A 17,957-nucleotide genomic window follows, 5' to 3' on the forward strand; every position below is an offset into this window, starting at 1 on the left:
GATCATCTTCTCTGGGAGAGTCACACTCCCTATGGAGGACACTATGTCTTTTGCTTCTTTATATCTCCCCCAATTTACTCAGTTATTCTACCCAAGCCAGTATTGGGCTGGGTGGGAAGACGCCACTTGGCTTTATTGTAGTTTCCTGGAGAACAACGACTTCTGAATAAGGGAAGTAGGGCTTGGGTACGTATTTCCGTTGATTTCCACTTGAAAATGGGAACATAAGTACCTGCTCCATAAAATTGTTAGAGAGATTAAGTAAAATCACATATGTGAAAGGACCCAGCCTGTGCCTGACATACAGAAAGGTAGATTTGAAGATAGCATGGTGAATATGTCACGGGCCTCGCAGTCACTGGGCCCCGGGTTTAAATCCCGGCTTTGTTACTTATGAGTGTTGCGAAATTGACGACTTGTGTAACTTCTGTGAGCCTCACTGTCGTGGAGGAAATGGCACTAAACCACAGGATCTAATTCACAGAGTGGATGGAAGGATTAAATGCAGTCATGCACAGAAAGTGCTTGGCCAGGGGCGCCTGGGTGGCTCAGTGGGTTAAAGCATCTGTCTTCGGCTCAGGTCATGATCTCAGGGTCCTGGGATCAAGCCCTGCATCGGGCTTTCTGCTCGGCAGGGATCCTATTTCCCCATCTCTCTGCCTGCCTCTTTCCCTACTTGTGAGATCTCTGCCAAATAAATAAATCTTAAAAAAAAAAGAAAAAAGAAAATGCTTGGCTATAGAGTGAGTGCTTAATAAAAAGATAATACTCTTTAACATCATCATTATTATTGGACAGGGGATGGGAAAGGGGGTGTCCTGGCTGTTTGCAATCCTTCTGGGAAAATTTGGGGTCAGAGGTCTGGATTGATAACTGTCATCCTTCCAGTTATTCAAGCTAAAAGTTTAGAAGGGTCCTTGAATCCTTTGTTTTTCTCAGTCCCCATAACCAGCGTATCAGGTATTCCTGTGGGCTTTCCCTTTAAAGCAGAAGCTGGCTAACTCTCTGCCCTCTCAGTTGCTACTACTCTGGTCTGACCGCTGTCCTCTCGCTCCTGGACACCGCTGCTGCCTCCGAGCTGGTCTCCCGGCTTTTTTCCAGCGGTCTTCTCAACACAGCAGCCAGAAGAATCCTGGTAAAAACACATGGTCTGCCCATGTCTCTTTGCTGAAAACCTTCCAGTGGCTCCCCATCGCCCCTAGACTAAGAACCAGAGGCATTCCAGGGACTCAGGCTCCACAGCGCTGTGACCTCCTCCTCCCGTCTTCAGTCATTCTGTGCCAGCCACATTCGTTCCTTTGCCGTTTCTTTTTAAAAATTTTATACTTTAGTTTTTAATTTTTTAACTTAATACCTTTAATTTTTAAAATTTTATACTTCAATTTTTTATTGTAAGTGAACTCTATGCCCAGCATGGGGCTTGAACTCATGACCCTGAGATCTACTGACTGAGCCAGCCAGGCGCTCTTAATTTGTTGTTTCTTGAACACACCAGGCATACTCCTCTATTTTGGACATTTTGCATGGGCTATTCCTTCTTCCTATAATGCTCAGAAAAAAATTAAATGTTTGCTAAAGAATGAACCAAAAGGAGGTGCCTGAGTGGCTCAGTCAGTTAAGTGTCCAACTCTTAGTTTTAGCTCACGTCATAATCTCAGGATTGTGAGATCGAGCCCTGCTTTGGGCTCTGCACTGAGTGTGGAGCCTGCTTGAGATCTTGCTCTATCCCCACTCCCGCCTGTTTGTGAGCGCTCTTTCTCTTAAAAAAAAAAAGGAAAAAAGAACCAAAGGGAAGGAACTTCAAAGATCTAGAGTCAGCTTATACAGGAGAAATCATAAGGCCTACAGAGTATTTAAACATTTAAAAAGATTTGCTACCCACTCAAAAATATGGTTTCATTTTCCAGATTACAGTCCAAATTTAAAAATTCTCATGAAGACTAAAATGACCTGGTAACATTGGATCCACAGTCCCTAATAGAAAGCGTGGGGAGAATGGAGACATTTTCACCCCCTTTGGACTAGGCAGATCTTTCCAGTTTGCTGTGATCTAGCCCAACATACTGCCTTCACTTGGGTTACCTTCTGGTCCCTGGAGGCATCTGGGTTTGCTCCTTGTACACTCTAGCCAGCAGCTAGAGTGTACACTCCCATCTCTGAGGCAGGCGTCCTGCTCCTGTGGGCCTGGTCTCCCATCTTCCTGGGCTCTCTCTCCATGTTTTAAGTAATTAGGTACTGGGGTGATAGACCATGGAAGATCAGTCCTCAGTCACTCCTGAACACACAAAAATATTCGTGAATACATGAGATGAAAATGTTTCTCTGCTGGGAACATTGGTCAGAGGGTTGATGTTTCTGTAGCATTGGTAATTGGATTTCTACAATGAGAGATTCAGTCATTTGGGGTTTGTCTGATGCGTTGTGGGCTGGGATGGCGGCTCGTGGCAGGGATTCAGGGTGGCCCCATCGTCAGGGGGCTGAGCTGCCGTCTGACCAACAGACGAGAGAGAGGAGGGAGGGCTGAGGAAGTCACTGGGAGCTCTTATGGTCCAAACTTCTTATCGGTGAGCTGCACGAAGAACACCATCTCTCAGATTTATCCACAATTTTAATGAATGTCCTATTTGAGATAATGACCCATATCTGGACTTGCACAAAGCCCTGAAAATACTCCTACGAACTGTGTTTTATCTCAAGTACTGCAGTGTGCAGCATCCAACATTACCATTGATATTATCTTTTGAGAACTCTTTCCCAGGTTCTTTATTAAGGTTTAATTAAATTTTATGTGTTATCAATTAGGATTAATCTGCATTTAGTCTGAATTAGAAGGAGCCAATTATAAATAACACCACTTCTCATTTATTCCTGAATGCAAAATGAAGGTTTTTAAACTTCTCAGGGAAAAAAACAAAAAAAAAAACAAAAAAAAACCCCAACAACCCCTCTGAACCAAATGTGTACTTTAAAGAGTTTTATGTCCAGGAGGCGGAAAGTTCTATTAAAATAAAGTAAAAGAATTCTTGTAGAAAGGTATTATAGACAGAAAATGGGGGATAGTGAGGGAACCAAATTGTGAATAAAGTATACTTCCTGGAGGAGCTTTAAGAAACTTGCATTTTCTGTTTTTATACATTTAGAAAGTGTAGATCTTCTTTGAGTTAAGATGGGGATATGTCCCTTTAAACCCATTGTAAGTTGAAAATATCATAATTCAAAAGTGCATTTAACACCTAACCTACTGGACACCTTAGCTTAACCTAGTCTGCCTAAAAATGTGCTCAGGACACTTACAACATTAGCTGACAGTTAAGAAAAGTCACAGTGAAGGAAACAGTCAAAACTAAAAGGCAGCCTGCAGAATGGGAGAAGATATTTTTAAATGACATCTCTGATAAAGGGTTGGTATCTAAAATCTATAAAGAATTTATCAAACTCAACACCTAAAAAACAAATAATGCAGTTAAGAAATGGACAGGAGACATGAAGAGACTTTTTTCCAGAGAAGACCTACAGATGGCCAACAGACACATGAAAAGATGTTCAACATCACTCATCGTCAGGGAAATACAAATCAAAACCCCAATGAGATATCACCTCACACCTGTCTGTATGGCAAAAATTAACAACACAGGAGACAACAGATGTTGGTAGGAATTCAGAGAAAGGGAAACCCTCTCACACTGTTGGAGGGAAGGCATATGGGTGCAGCCACTCTGGAAAACAATATGGAGGTTCCTCAGAAAGTTCAAAATAGAATTACCTTATGACTTAGCAATTGCACTGCTAGGTATTAACCCAAAGGACACAAAAATACTGATTTGAAGGGGTACACGCACCCCAGTGTTTATAACAGCATTATCAATGATAGCCAGTTATGGAAAGAGCCCAGACATCCATTGACTGGTGAATGGATAAAGAAGACAGGGTACATTGGGGCGCCTGGGTGGCTCAGTGGGTTAAAGCCTCTGCCTTTGGCTCAGGTCATGATCCTAGGGTCCCAGGATCGAGCCCTACATTGGGCTCTCTGCTCGGCATCAAGCCTGCTTCCCTTCCTCTCTCTCTGCCTGCCTCTCTGCCTACTTGTGATCTCTGTCTGTCAAATAAATCAATAAAATCTTTTAAAAAAAGGAAGGCATGGTATATATACCCAATGGAATATTACTCAGCCATCAAAAGGATGAAATCCTGCCATTTGCAACAATGTGGATGGAGCTAGAGCATATTATGCTTAGTGAAATAAGTCAAAGATAAATACCATATGGTTTCACTCACGTGGAATTTAAGAAACAAAACATGAAATAGGGGAAAGGAAAAAAAAAGAGGAAGACAAGCCATATTAATGATAGAGAACAAACTGAGGGTTGCTCGAGGAGGGGTGGATGGGAGATGGGCTGAACGGGTGGTAGGCAGTAAGGAGGGCACTGGCGATGAGCACTGGGTGTTCCATTTAAGTCACGAATCACTAAATGCTATTCCTGAACCATCCAGTGCACTATTACACTATATGTTTACTAACTAGAATTTAAAAACTTGAAACATTAAAAATCAGCGGACACAAAGTCTGCTTTATAGTAAAGTGTCATCTCACGTATTGGCTGAACACTCTACCGAGAGTGAAAAACAGAGTGGTTGTACGGGTGCAGAGTGGTTTGCTGACCCTCATGGTTGTGTGGTTGAATGGGAGCTGTGGCTGCCGCTGCCCAGCATGATGGAAGGAGGTCCTGTTGTTGCATGTTGCTAGCTCGGGTAAAAGCAAAATTCAAAATTCCAAGAAAGGTTTTTATTGAGTGAGTATTGCTTTGGCACCATTGTAAAATTGAAAAATTGTTAAGTTGAACCATTAATAATTCAGAAACTGTCTGTATGTGGATGGGTAGTACAGATATTGCAACCTATTTTTTGTTACACACAGGCATTTTGCTATAGCTCTAGAAGTTTTCCAGGTGGCATGCGATCTAAAAGAGAAATCTGTTTGCCCACATCTAACCATGGAGTTCTTAAAAAACCCATCTCCATGGAGGGGACGAAGGACCTGCACAGACAGAATGATTCTACTTGGTGGGAACATACCAAAAGTTTTTCCTTCTTAAAAAAAAAAAATTTTTTTTCCTTCTGAAATTTTGGCTGATTGTTGGTAGTCTAAGCATCATTGGCTGTGAGGACAGCCATGGCATGAGACATACAGTCATCTGTGGGTAGTTGAGGCAGAGACTTTCAGGTTTAAAGTGTTAACCTGGGGCAGTTGCAGAGAGAGAAACAGAGAGCTCTGTAGTTTCTGACACATCTGTTTCGAGAAGAGGCCACATTGTCTCACGCTCTGTTGTGCTCAGTGAGACCAGTTCTGACCAGTTCAGCTATTTCCAGTTCTTTTCCTTCTGGGCACAAGTAGGCTTTATTCTTCTCCTTCCCCAACCCTGAACTTGGCTAGCGGCCTGAGATTTGTGTGGTTAATAACATGCAAGAAGTGAGGGGTGTCAGTTGCCTGCGGAAGCGTTAAGAGGTAGCATGCCATGTTTTCCCTATCACAGCAATTGTGGAGACATGGGTCAGATGGAGGGGGAGGAGCCGAGGAAGAGAGAGAGAGAGAGAATGAATCTCAAGCAGGGTCCACACTCAGCACAGAGCCTGACGCAGGGCTCGACCCCATGACCCTGAGATCATGACCTGAGCCAGAATCAAGAGTGGGAAGCTTCACTGACTAAGCCACCCAGGTGCACCTTCTCTAAGCTTTGATTTCTTTACGTTTTGGTACCTGCCTTATTGAGTTGTTAATTGAAAAAAGTAATTCACAAAAATTGCTTCACTCGTTATCTGGCACACAGCAGGTACTTAATGAAAGCACTTGCTGGTCTTATTGCTGTAGTTGGGGATGCCTCTGTGTTGTGTCTAAATGACCCTATCTGTGATACCACGATAGTATGTTCATTGTTTCTGTGAACTGTTAGAAGTTCAGTATCTGGCCCTCCATCCTAATCAGGAGTCCCACAGCAGGCTCACTTGATTCCCCTCTGTTGGAGTTTCCAGAATAGACAAAGCCTTCTAACACATAGTTGTAATTACTTTCGCCTCTTCATTACAACACTATCTAGTATCTCATATAGTTTAAGGAAGTTTAGCCTATGATAACAGCCCATTTGGGGAACCTCTGTGTTTTCAATGAGCAGTTGGAGACCTACCCTGCGTAGGCCTTCTGACTCCTCTGTGGACTCCAGCACTCCTTTTACACAAATACCCAGCCATTCCAAAAGTAACTTGTGACTTGTTTACCTTGGGCCTCTGCACATTTGTCAGCTTGGGTCTCATTTTACCGTGTCCTGCCTGTATATAGGTGTAAACCAAGTGACTTGTGGACTTGAATTCTTTCGGTGACCGATAAACAGGTATACACTGGGGGAACTCTTCCCATGGCTTGGTGTGCTGTTGTGCTACAAATCCCTTAGAGGCTGTCACATAGGAGGAAACCTTGGGGACATTCAGGAACAGTGATGAGGCCAGTTCAAATATTATCTGGACCAGAATTTAGCATATCCAGTTCTCTCAGATGGTAAGGTCTTGTTCCAGAATCGTAGTGCGGGATTCCATTGTGTGCAGACTCACTCTAGCCAGGAATGTTTTTGTTGCAAATGACAAAAACCCAGCACAAACCCCAAAGAAAATGTGTTGGCTATCTTAATTGGGAACTGCTATGGCTAAACCCTTCCAGCTTCAAGTCTGGCAGTATCTGGGTATTCATTTTATTTATTTATTTATTTATTTATTTGACAGACAGAGATCTCAAGTAGGCAGAGAGGCAGGCAGAGAGAGAGAGGAGGAGGAAGCAGGCTCCTTGCTGAGCAAAGAGCCCAATGCTGGGCTCAATCCCAGGACCCTGGGACCATGACCTGAGCCCAAGGCAAAAAGGCTTTAACCCACTGAGCCACCCAGGCACCCCTGGGTACTCATTTTTTTTAAAAAAAGATTTTTATTTATTTATTTGACAGAGAGAGCATACAAGCAGGGGGAATAGCAGAGGGAGAGGGAGAAACTGGCTGTCTGCTGATCAGGGAACCTGAGGCAGGGCCCGGTGATCTGAGCCAAAGGCAGACGCTTAACCGACAGCCACCCAGGCGCCCTTGTATCTGGGCATTCAGATGATGTCATTAGTTCTTTCTCTCTCCCCAACTCTGACTTACTTTTTCTCTGTATTGATTTTCCTTTTCTTCACTCTTTCACATGGCGGCAGTGACAGCACCAGCACCTCTGGGCTTCCATTGCTCTTGTACCAATGATTTCAACAGAAAAGATTAGACTGTGCTGCTTTTTGGACGGTTCTAGCAAAAGTACTGGGGAGAGCCCCAGAGTTAATTTTTCTACTGTACTGCAAACCGAAAAGATTTTAAAAATCCAATAAAGAAGTAGGCAAAAGATAAGAGTAGGCAGCTCTCAGAGGACGAAATGCAAATGGCCAATAAGCAAATTCAATTATGCTCATTCATAGGGGGGAGGGGAATGTAAATAAAAAGCCAGTAAGATCATGTTAGAAATTCATTAGTTTGGCCAAAATGGAAGTGATTCATAACTTACAGCTTCTGACTGTGTGGGGGAAGTAGGGACTCTCTCAGACTCTGCTGGTGTGAGCGAGAATTGTTTTAACCGTTCAAAATAATTTGTGATTTGTCTAACTAGACTATTGGTGAACAAAAATCTGGAAGTAGTCACTGAAATTCAAAACATACATACTCTTTGGGTAGACAAAAATACAGGTCAAAAGAGAAATGTTTGTTTATTACAGCATATTGGATACTTGCATAAATTTGGAAACAGTCCAGATGTACAAAAATAGGAAATTACTGAGTAAATATATTATTTCATACTCTGGAGTTTTATGCAGCTACTAGGGGAAAAACATGGAGCTAAACCTATAATATCTTGTTAAGAAAGCAAATTTGTGTAGGATGATCTCATTTTTGATGAAAAAGAAAATCTATCCGTGTAACTTTAAAAAAAAAAAAAGATTTATTTATTTATTTATTTGACAGACAGAGATCACAAGTAGACAGAGAGGCAGGCAGGGAGAGAGAGGAGGAAGCAGGCTCCCCGCTGAGCAGAGAGCCTGATGCGGGGCTCAATCCCAGGACCCTGGGATCATGACCTGAGCCGAAGGCAGAGGCTTTAACCCACTGAGCCACCCGGGCACCCCTATTCGTGTAACTTTTTATAGATGCCTATTTGCATTAGCCCAGGAAAAACATGGGAAAATATGTATCATGTAGTTGACATTAGTTACTTTGAAGGGAAGAGTTCATGTGACTATATGTTGTTAATACAGTTCGGGAGGGAAATTCAGCAAAGTACATTTTAAAAAGGACAGGGTATTATCTGTGTCCCGGAAACATGAGAACAGCAGATGGACTTTGGACTTCCGATGGAGTAGCATCTTAAATCTTCAGGTAGGTGTGACAGAGGTGGGGGGTATGAATCTGCAGCTCTTGTCAAGGGTCCGTTTCACAGGTAGTTGGTAAAAGCTTCCTCTGCCGGTGCTGGCTGTGATGTTCGTGCCGCCATGCTCTGCCGCAAGGGGATGGTGTCCTCCACTGACCCTGTTGGTGATGGACCTTCCGTCTGAAGAATGAACCCCTTAGGTGCACATGGGGCGGGCATGTTTGGTTTCAGCAACTACGCTGTCTTGTACATGGAGAGAGGATGAGGTCAGGCCCTGGTTGTCAAAGTTGTTTGCTGTTCATGAGGTCTGAGTGGCCTCCTCTGGTTGTGCCACAGTCCTGTTGTGGGTTAAGGCTATCTGTGGGCCGTCTGTGGAATCTAACCTGCAAACTGTGTGATGGGCTAAAGGGCGGAGGATTTCGACTCTCCTTATTTCCTTTTAATTTTGTTGTTATTCTTTGGACGTTTGGGATGTAACTAGGGAGTTGATGTTATTTTTCAGGGTTACCAGCCTTTATGTTTACGTCATGATCAGTCAGCACATCTATTAAGCAGATGTTTATGGAAAGTTGGCCACTGGGGAGGGCACATCACTGGCCTTCCTCTTGTACTTCGTGTTTTTCACATTCGTACTGAATGGCTGTAACTACGTGGAAGTAAAGTAAAAAAGAACAGTCTCCCAAGTAATTATTGAGTCAAAGGAAAAATAAAATATATAATCACAGACCACTTAGAGAATAATGAGAATGTGACTCAGACATATGAAAACTTACAGGATATAGCCAAAGCCCTTAAATTGCTTTTTATTGTTGAAAATAAAAACGAATGAAGTTAGCTTTAAAATCAAGAACTATGAAAATTAGAAAAAAATTTTCAGGAAGTAAAAAAAAAAATATATAAATCTTCTCAAGAACAAAGCAGAAATCCATGGATTCAAAAGCAGAAAAGCTCAAGATATAATAAATGCATCTAAGAAGTGGTTCTTGGAAGAAAACTAATAATGCAGATAAACCACTGGCATATTGACTGAAGGGAGGAAGAACAAAACAAATAAAATTATAGATGAGGAACTAAAAAAGACATGTGGGAGATTAAAACCCAAGATACTACCATGAGCAGATCTTTCTAAAGAAATGAAAAAAAATCCCGCGATGCCGATTTTTTGTGCCATCTCGACAACAGAAATGGGCTCATGAAAACGTAATGTATGAAAAGAAAAATAATCATACAAAAATTAAAAAGTTAAAGTGTTACTAAATGGTAGCTCTAAAGTAGCCTCCTCGAACAGAGATTTTTCTAGTGTTGTTTTTTTCCCCCTATATTTTCCAGCAGCAGATTGTTCCTATACTTGACTAACGGTTCCAGATTATAGAAAAGCATGGAAAACTCTCTGATTCATTTTATCAGGTTGGAACAACCCTGAAATCCAATCTTGAAGAATATAGAGGGGGTGGGGGAGGAGAACAGAAGACCACGGCACTAGATGAAAAACGATAAATAAAATAATAGCAAACAGAATTCAATAATACGTTAATAGAATCATTCACCATGACCAAGTAGGATTTAGCTTCAGAATGCAAAGACTTTTGTTTTTCACATCAATTTTATTAAAAAAGAAATAAAAGAAAATCTCCTAGATTAGTTGAGGCACCTTTTCTGCAGCCCTCCGGGATTTCATTCTCCCCCACCTTCCCTTCTTCCATCCCACACCCCTTGCAGAAACGACTATCGTGAAGTTGGTATTTAGCCCCCTAATCTACGTTTTGTATCCCTGCAATTTTCATATGTCCATAAATACTAAACTACGTATTAGTTTGTATGTCCTTAACATTTCATAACTGGCTTTATTCTAAGTGGGTTCCTCTGGAACTTGATTTTTTTTTCCCCCTCTTGGTGTTATGTTCTCAAGATGTATCCAGGTCGACACAAGTAGATCTAGCTCATTCATTATATAAATGCACTATATTTTATTTATCCTTTATTTTCTACATGTGGACATTAAGGTTGTTTCCCTTATTTTGGTGGTTATTATAAACAGTGCTCCCACAGACATTGCATTCTTTTCCCCACATGCACGTGTGAATGACATTACAGTTTACTCTCCTGTCTGCTGGGTGTGACAGTTCTGTCTCCCACAGCCGTGCTAATTCTTGTGTGGGATGGGTTTATTTATGTTTTAGTTTGTTTCCCTGATTTTTCCAGTGCTCAGTGATCAAGAGTGTTTCCTTTTCTCTGAGTTCTCTCTTTATATCTGTTGTCTGATTTATACTAGGTTAAGAAAATCCTTTTCCTGTTGATTTGTAGGATTTCTTTTTATATTCTGTTGATCCAGGACTATTTAATGACAAGGAATGTGTTAATATATTACACCAGAGAAGTAGGTTAAAAAAATACCCTATATGATACGCCAATAGATACCAGAGAGGCCTTCAGTAGAACCCGAGATTACTTTTTATAAAAAGCTCTTTGAAATTTGAGGAACAGAAACATGATAAAATTATCTCTTTGGAACAAACAAGGTATCCCTCAGTCTTGCTGAGGAAACATGAAGTGCGTTTTCATTAGAGATAATGATGCTTACTGTTAGGGGCTAAATTGTGTCCTCCCCCCACCCAGTTCCATATGGTGAGGTCCTGATCCCCAGAACCTCAGAATGGGGCTGTGTTTGGAGAGATCGTCTTTAGAGAGGTAATTCAGTGGACATGCAGTCACTGGATGGGGCCTCATCCAGTGCGACTCATGTCCTTGGGAGAAGAGGAAGCAAGGACACAGAAGGGCACAGGGCGATGTCCCTGTGGAGACACGGGCGAAGGCAGTCATCCGTAAGCCAGCAGATCCTTCTCTAATGGCTCTGGAAGAAACCAACCCTACTGCCACCTTGATCTTGGACTTCTAGCTTCCAGAATTATGAGAAAATAAATTTCAGGTTTTTGACCCACCCTGTCTATGGTATTTGTGATGGCAGCTCGAACAGACCAGTACACTCACCTTCACCGATACTGTGTAAGTGTGTTGTGAAATTTTTGATCAATGACCATATGGGATTACAGAGATAGAGGCACACCTGTGGGAAACACCAGTGTATCATTCATAAGTGACGTGTCATGAGAACTGGAACGTTGTCAGTACGATGGTTCAGGAACATGATTGGATCTCGGACATTTAGGATGAATAACCAATAAGACAGCTATTACTAAATGTCTTATTGGCAATATCAACAAAAAATAATCAGACTGTAAGGGGAGGAAGTGTGTGACGAAAACTATAAAAATTTACTAAAGGGTGCCTGGGTGCCCAGTCAGTTAAGCAGCTGACTCTTGATTTAGGCTCAGATCATGATCTCAGGGTCCTAAGATCGATCCCTGCATTGATTCTTCCTCTCTCTCTCTCTCACTCATGCACGCATGTGTGTGCGTGCTCTCTCTCTTAAAAAATAAATAAAAATAAACACGTCCTGAGCAGTGCAGGTGGTTTAGATAAATAGACGTGTCAGTTGCCTGAACAGGAGCCTAAAGAGTTTAGAGATTTAAATTCTTCCAGAATTAGCTTACAGATGAACACATGGAATTTCTACTGATTACTGCCTTAATAATAATAATAATTCTGTGGTCCAGTGAGGACAGCACAGGAAAGGATTCCTAACAAGAGACTCGAAACACCAGATACGGTAACGTATTATGAAGCTCTAACAATTCAAACAGGGTGGCGTGGCGCAGGAATTCCAAACCAGGGAGGTGGAACAATTCTTTGCCATGTCTCCCTTTAACAGTCACCAGAGATGGGACATGAAAAACAAATGATGCAAAGATTATCTTTTAAAAAATCGAAGAGGAGTGGAAGCTGGAGTGAAGGAACCAGGCAGGGCAAGTCAGGTCGGGAAGAAGGGTTGTGGGTGTAGCTGTCAGCCCGCGAGAGGGAAGACCGTGCCTTACCCTGACCCCGTCTTCCCTTTGCGTCTCTTCCTGCCGGCTTTGGGAAAGGGCTACAGGATGGTCATTCCCCCTCCCTCCGGCTGAGTAGACTCTCTAGGAGGGCCCCCCCGAACCCCCGAAGGAAAGGCCTCATGTAGTAGACATCATGCTTGGGGTGTTTCATAGAACTCACACAGGTCAGGACTTTATGGTTGGTTAGAACAGTAAATGGTCTCATAAATAACATTCATGCTTCTCTAAAACCATGCCTGCCGTGGGTGGTCCCCCAGTGAGTAGTCTGGCTCATTCTCTCGCATGTGGAACTCTTGGAGGCACCAGCGAGCCTGCTTGTAGTACTGCAGCCCTGACCGCACTCTTCTCTCAACACAGAGCAGTCCGAAGAGGAAGGTCGCCAGGGTCTTGCCAGGCTAGCTGTGGGAGTGGGAGGCATCTGGGAAGTGGAAGGATCCTGGGTCTCTCTCTCTCTCTCTCTTTTTTTAAGATTTTATTTATTTATTTGACAGAGAGAGAGAGAGATCACAAGTAGGCAGAGAGGCAGGCAGAGAGAGAGGAGGAAGCAGGCTTCCTGCTGAGCAGAGAGCCTGATGCAGAGCTCCATCCCAGGACCCTGAGACCATGACCTGAGCCGAAGGCAGAGGCTTAACCCATTGAGCCATCCAGGCGCCCCAGGATCCTGGGTCTCTTATTCAGTGCTCTGGAATAGGCTCTAACTTGTGGAAGTGTCATGAAGGAGTGGGAGAATGTATTACGAGGTAACATTCTGGTGTCATGTATGATCTAGAACAGGAAGTGGCAAACTTTTTCTGTAAAGGGTCACTAAATATTTTTGGCTCTGTGGGCCACATGGTCTCTGTTGCAACTACCCAGCTCTGTCCTTGACTGCAAAAGCAGCCATACACAGTGGGTAAATAAATGGGTGTGGGTATGTTCCAATAAAACTTTATTTATAAAAACAAGTGGCAGATGGGATTTTTGCCCTCAGGCCAGAGTTCGCAGATCTGTGGTTTAGAACTTCATTTTATAGTCAGACTCATCTACACTGCTTCCTTGTGTGATGTTGGTAAATTATTTTACTTCTTGAGATTCAGTTTCCTCCTATCTAAGAAGGGGGTACCAAGAGGTCTGAAGGATTGTTGTATATAGTGAGTAATCAAGAAATGTGAGCTTTATTGTTGGTTTGTTGTTAGCATCATTATGACTATTGTTTCTTGTGAGGAACAGGAGAGTCTCAGGAAGGTCACCCCATAACAAGCACCATCCCTTCATCCTGGCTTAAAAAAAAAAAATCAGGGACGCCTGGGTGGCTCAGTTCGTTAAGCATCTGTCGTGATCTCCGGGTCTTAGGATTGAGCCCTGCACTGGGCTCCTTGGTCACCAAGGAAGTCTGCCCCCCCCCCCCCCGCACTCAATCTCTCTCTAAAATAAATAAAATCTTGGAAAAAAAAAATCAGAACACTGATGCTACTTAACACTGCTGTCAGCTGGCATGAGTCTTTAACATTTCCAAGATGCTGTAACATCTGTTGGCAGGTCTTTGGATATACTTTACATCAAGTCTGAATTCCTGAAGGATCCGTGCTTATTTTTGTAACTTAAAATTGGAAGTTGACCTGGAGGTTTTCATGAAACTCAGACAGGTCAGGACTTTGCGGTTGTTTAGGAGAACAAGTCACTGTCCCCATAAATCACAGCTGGCCTCCCAGGGGTCCACAGCACAGCCAGACCATCCTGCACTTTGGCTCAATTTCTTTCTCACTGGGCAGTCATTTGTTGCTGGACATTTAGGAAGGAACACACATTTTCCTTCGACTCCTCTCTGCTCTGCTGGAACATCCCCAAGTCCCCGCTCTGGGACTACTTCTGTGGCGATACCATTTTGTCACTGTCAGGAGCCCACATGCGGTCCCTGAAAAGCTCTTACTTGATGGCAGGGCCCCTGGCATGAAGACGTCCACATTATTTGATTTGATTTTTTTCCAGGCCAGTAAATCAGTGTCTGGAATATATCTTACCGCCTTCTCTCTGCATCCGCACTTGCCCACTGCCCTGATGCGTACCGTCGCCACCTCACTCTGTGGTGACTGGACGACTTTCCCGGTCTCTGTGCCCCTCCTGCCGGTCCTCATGCAGCCCTCCACCCGTTTGTCCTTGCGGCAGCCGCAGCGATACTGGAAAAATGCTGATTAGATTATATCGAGATTTCAGTGGCTTCCCACTTAGAATCTTAGAATAAAATCCAGACTTCTTACAGTGGTCTGTTAAGGCCCCACAGGATCTGGGCCCTGTTTATCTCTCACTTTGTCACAGGGGCTGACTTACTAAGTAGCAGCCACGCATTTCTTCTGGTCACCCTCACATTTCTTTTCTTTTCTTTCTTTCTTTCTTTCTTTTTTTTTTTTTTTAAGATTTTATTTATTTATTTGACAGAGACACAGCAAGAGAGGGAACACAAGTAGGGGAAGTGGGAGAGGGAGAAGCAGCCTTTCCACCGAGCAGGGAGCCAGATGCGGGGCTTGATCCCAGGACCTGGGGTCATGACCTGAGCCAAAGACCCAGGTGCCCCCATCCTCGTATTTCCTAATAACACTAAAAGGCCCCCGGCCCCAGAATTTTGTATACAACTGTTCCCGTGTGACGATGCTCATATGCTTTCCCTCTGGCTGCTGTAACAAACGACCACAAACTTTGTGGCCTAAAATAACACACATTTCGGTTCACCTGGGTGGGTCAGTCGGCTAAGCATCTGCCTTTGGCTTGGGTCATGCTCCCAGGGTCCTTGCTCAGCAGGGAAGCTACTTCTCTCTGCCCCTTCCCTTCCCCCTTTTTGTGCGCTCTCTTTCTCTCTCTCAACAAAAAACCAAAACCTTCCCTAAAACAACAACAACAGCAGCAGCAAACCCCACACATTTTTTTATCTAATAGTTCTGGAGGTCACAAATCCCAGGTGGGTCTCCGTGGGCTGAAATCAAGTTGTATTCCTTCTGGAGGCTCTAGAGAGAGAATCCATGTCTTTGCCTTTTCCAGAAGTGCGGGCTGCCTGGATCCCGTGGCTCCTGGCCGCATCACTCAGGCCTCTGTTTCCCATGCTCCCCTTTTCCCTTACGAGGACTCTTGCGCAGAGAGTGGGCCCCGTGGACTAATCAGAATAACTGCCCTACTTCCCTGTTCTGCGCTCGGTCATGTCTGTAAAGTGCCTTCTGCCCTGGACGGTAACAGGTTCATAGGCTCAGGGGATCAGGACGTGGACATCTTCGGGGGGTCAGTGTTCTTCCGGACATAGCTGACTCTCTAGTGTTGAATTTAATGGACCTCCTCGGGCCTTTCAGCCAGTCCCATCTACGTAGGTTTCCCCTGATCTTTCCTCTCATAACACCGTGTGATTTTGTCTATAGCAGATTCCTTGATAAATGTGCCCCATTATGAAACCTCTTTTGATTGTGTGTGCACAGACCTTAACAGCCTGCAGCTCCTCCCCCTAAGGTCCTCGAGCCGGTCAGGTCCTTTGTCCCTTTCTCCCCGCCCGCAGGCTCGGTCCTGCCCTTGGCCTGGCCTGAGCTGAAATCCTGGAGAAGGAGCAGGTAGAGACGATCTCGGCTCACCCTCAGGACAGTCTTGCCAGTAGGTTTCCACGTCCAGTGTGATTGGAAGGCGAGGGGCACAGCCTCCGGCTCCTTTTTAATGGGGCACTGGGTCATGTCTGTGAAAATTGTAAAGTGGAGGGGTTTAGTGCTCTCTCTTTGTAGACATGACTCTTGCCAGTTAGAGAATTACTGGCAGGACCTGTCCTCGTCTGAACTAGCAAATGGTCTGGCTGGAGTGCTTTCTTGCATTAAAATTGACGATGTTAATCACAGCTCATCGAGAAACTTCTCCAGAAGTAAGCTCTTGGTTTTAGGTTGGGCTCCCTAGAAGCAGCCTGTGATGACGATTTGTGTAACGTGATTTATAAGAGTTCACAGGGGCACTGGTAGAGAAGTGGGATGGGGACTGGACGAGGCAAGAGGGTGGTATCATCAAGCCCAGTCCCATGGGTGGCCAGCATGGCTGTCCTGCAGGGGAGCTCCAGGGGCAGTACAGGTCACGCCTGATAGTTGTCCCACAGAGACAAGAGAGCTGGTAAGGTTATACACCTGTACCTGTCAGCTAGCTGGTTAAAGGTTAAAGGAAATGGAAGTACCTAGCTACTTCAGGCTCTTGGCATACCCAGGCAAGGTGAGAGCAGTCCTCTGACAAGGAGATACAGGTGCTGGCTGAGTGAAGGCACATCTGGTGCTTCACACCTGTGCTTGTGTGCAGACAGTGATGAAGCGATCTGAGTGTGTGTGGGCAGAGCCCTGGAAGCCCAGCTATGTTCTTCTGCTCTTAATGTGGACCTGTCAGTTCATTCAGTATGTACTCTGTGCCAGGCTCTGGGGATGCAGGTGACAAAGGACCTAGGCCCAGCCCTCATGAAGTTTAAAATTGAGTAGGGGAGACAGGTTTTAAAAAGCCCACAACAATGAGGAATTACAGTTGTGTGTAGTGCTGTGGATGAGAAGGCCCGTGGCCACCAGAGTAGACCCTGGTGTAGTGGATGGGTGAGCGTGCAAGGCCAAGCTCTTGAGCCAAGAGCTGAAGGTTGACTACAGCAGAACCGGGCAATAAAAGGGAGAAAGGAACGTTGTAAGCCAAGGGAGCATATGCAAGGGTCCTGAGGCAGGAATCAGCAGGAGGACGTAAAAGAAGGCTGGTGTGGCTGGAGTTCCAAGAGCAGGGGGTAGTGGTAAGAGACCAGCCTGCGGCTTGCTGAGGGATGTTTTTTTTCCTGCTTGCCACCTAATCTTTCTGGCGCTGTCCAGTGTCTTTCAGACCCAGATCTGTGGGCCATTCTACAGTATGTTCCTTGGAAGCCAAGGGGAAATGGGGACACAGAGAGGATGTTAGGTGGGCAAGTCTGTTTGCAGCTGTTCATCTTTTCCCCACTGTAGCTTATAGCTGAAATTAATACATAAATTTACAGCCGCAAGTCAGTTGTGATAAATAATCCCAGAAGTGTTCTGATTATTTACATTTTTATGGAATCTTGCCTGAACAAACCCAGAGAGCTCACTAGGCACTTGAAGAATTATGTCTTGTTCAAAACCAATTTAATAGCAATGGAAAATAAAGCCATCTGTGGGAACTTGTGGAGTAGAGTAGTAATTCTCTGCCAGATGAGCAATATACAAAAAGCACCAAATGAACCCGAGCACACCACGCTCAAAGAAGAGTAACAACTGCGACTTAAATGAAGCGTCCGAGGACATCAGGCCTCCGCGTGTCTCTTGCTTACATGTCATTCAGATGAGCATTCTGGTCACGTTGCGATGTGAGCAGAGTCCTCACGATGGCTCCGTCCGCGGTGGTGCTGACTGGAGGCAGGCGGCACAACAGGGAAGAAAGTTCACTTGATGGAGGGGTTAGCAGCATGGGTTTGGGGCCAAAGAGCTGAGGTTTGCATCTGGGTTCTGTCACTTACTAGCTGTGTGACACTGGGCACCTCACTGTTTCTCACTGTCCTAGTGTGTAAAATGAGGTGATACGCGTGTGTTCTTCTCTCCAAACCCAGCTAACAGCAGTGGT

The 17,957-nt window shown here is 44.3% G+C and overlaps 1 long non-coding RNA gene across 2 annotated transcripts in view; it reads left to right on the forward strand.

Moving 5' to 3' along the window:
- LOC131819607 (uncharacterized) overlaps positions 1–17,957 on the forward strand; it is a 69,363-nt gene that overhangs the window by 22,737 nt on the left and 28,669 nt on the right. The window lies entirely within an intron of this gene.

The sequence above is a fragment of the Mustela lutreola genome, chromosome 17, assembly GCF_030435805.1.
Source record: "Mustela lutreola isolate mMusLut2 chromosome 17, mMusLut2.pri, whole genome shotgun sequence".
Classification (NCBI taxonomy): Eukaryota; Metazoa; Chordata; class Mammalia; order Carnivora; family Mustelidae; genus Mustela; species Mustela lutreola.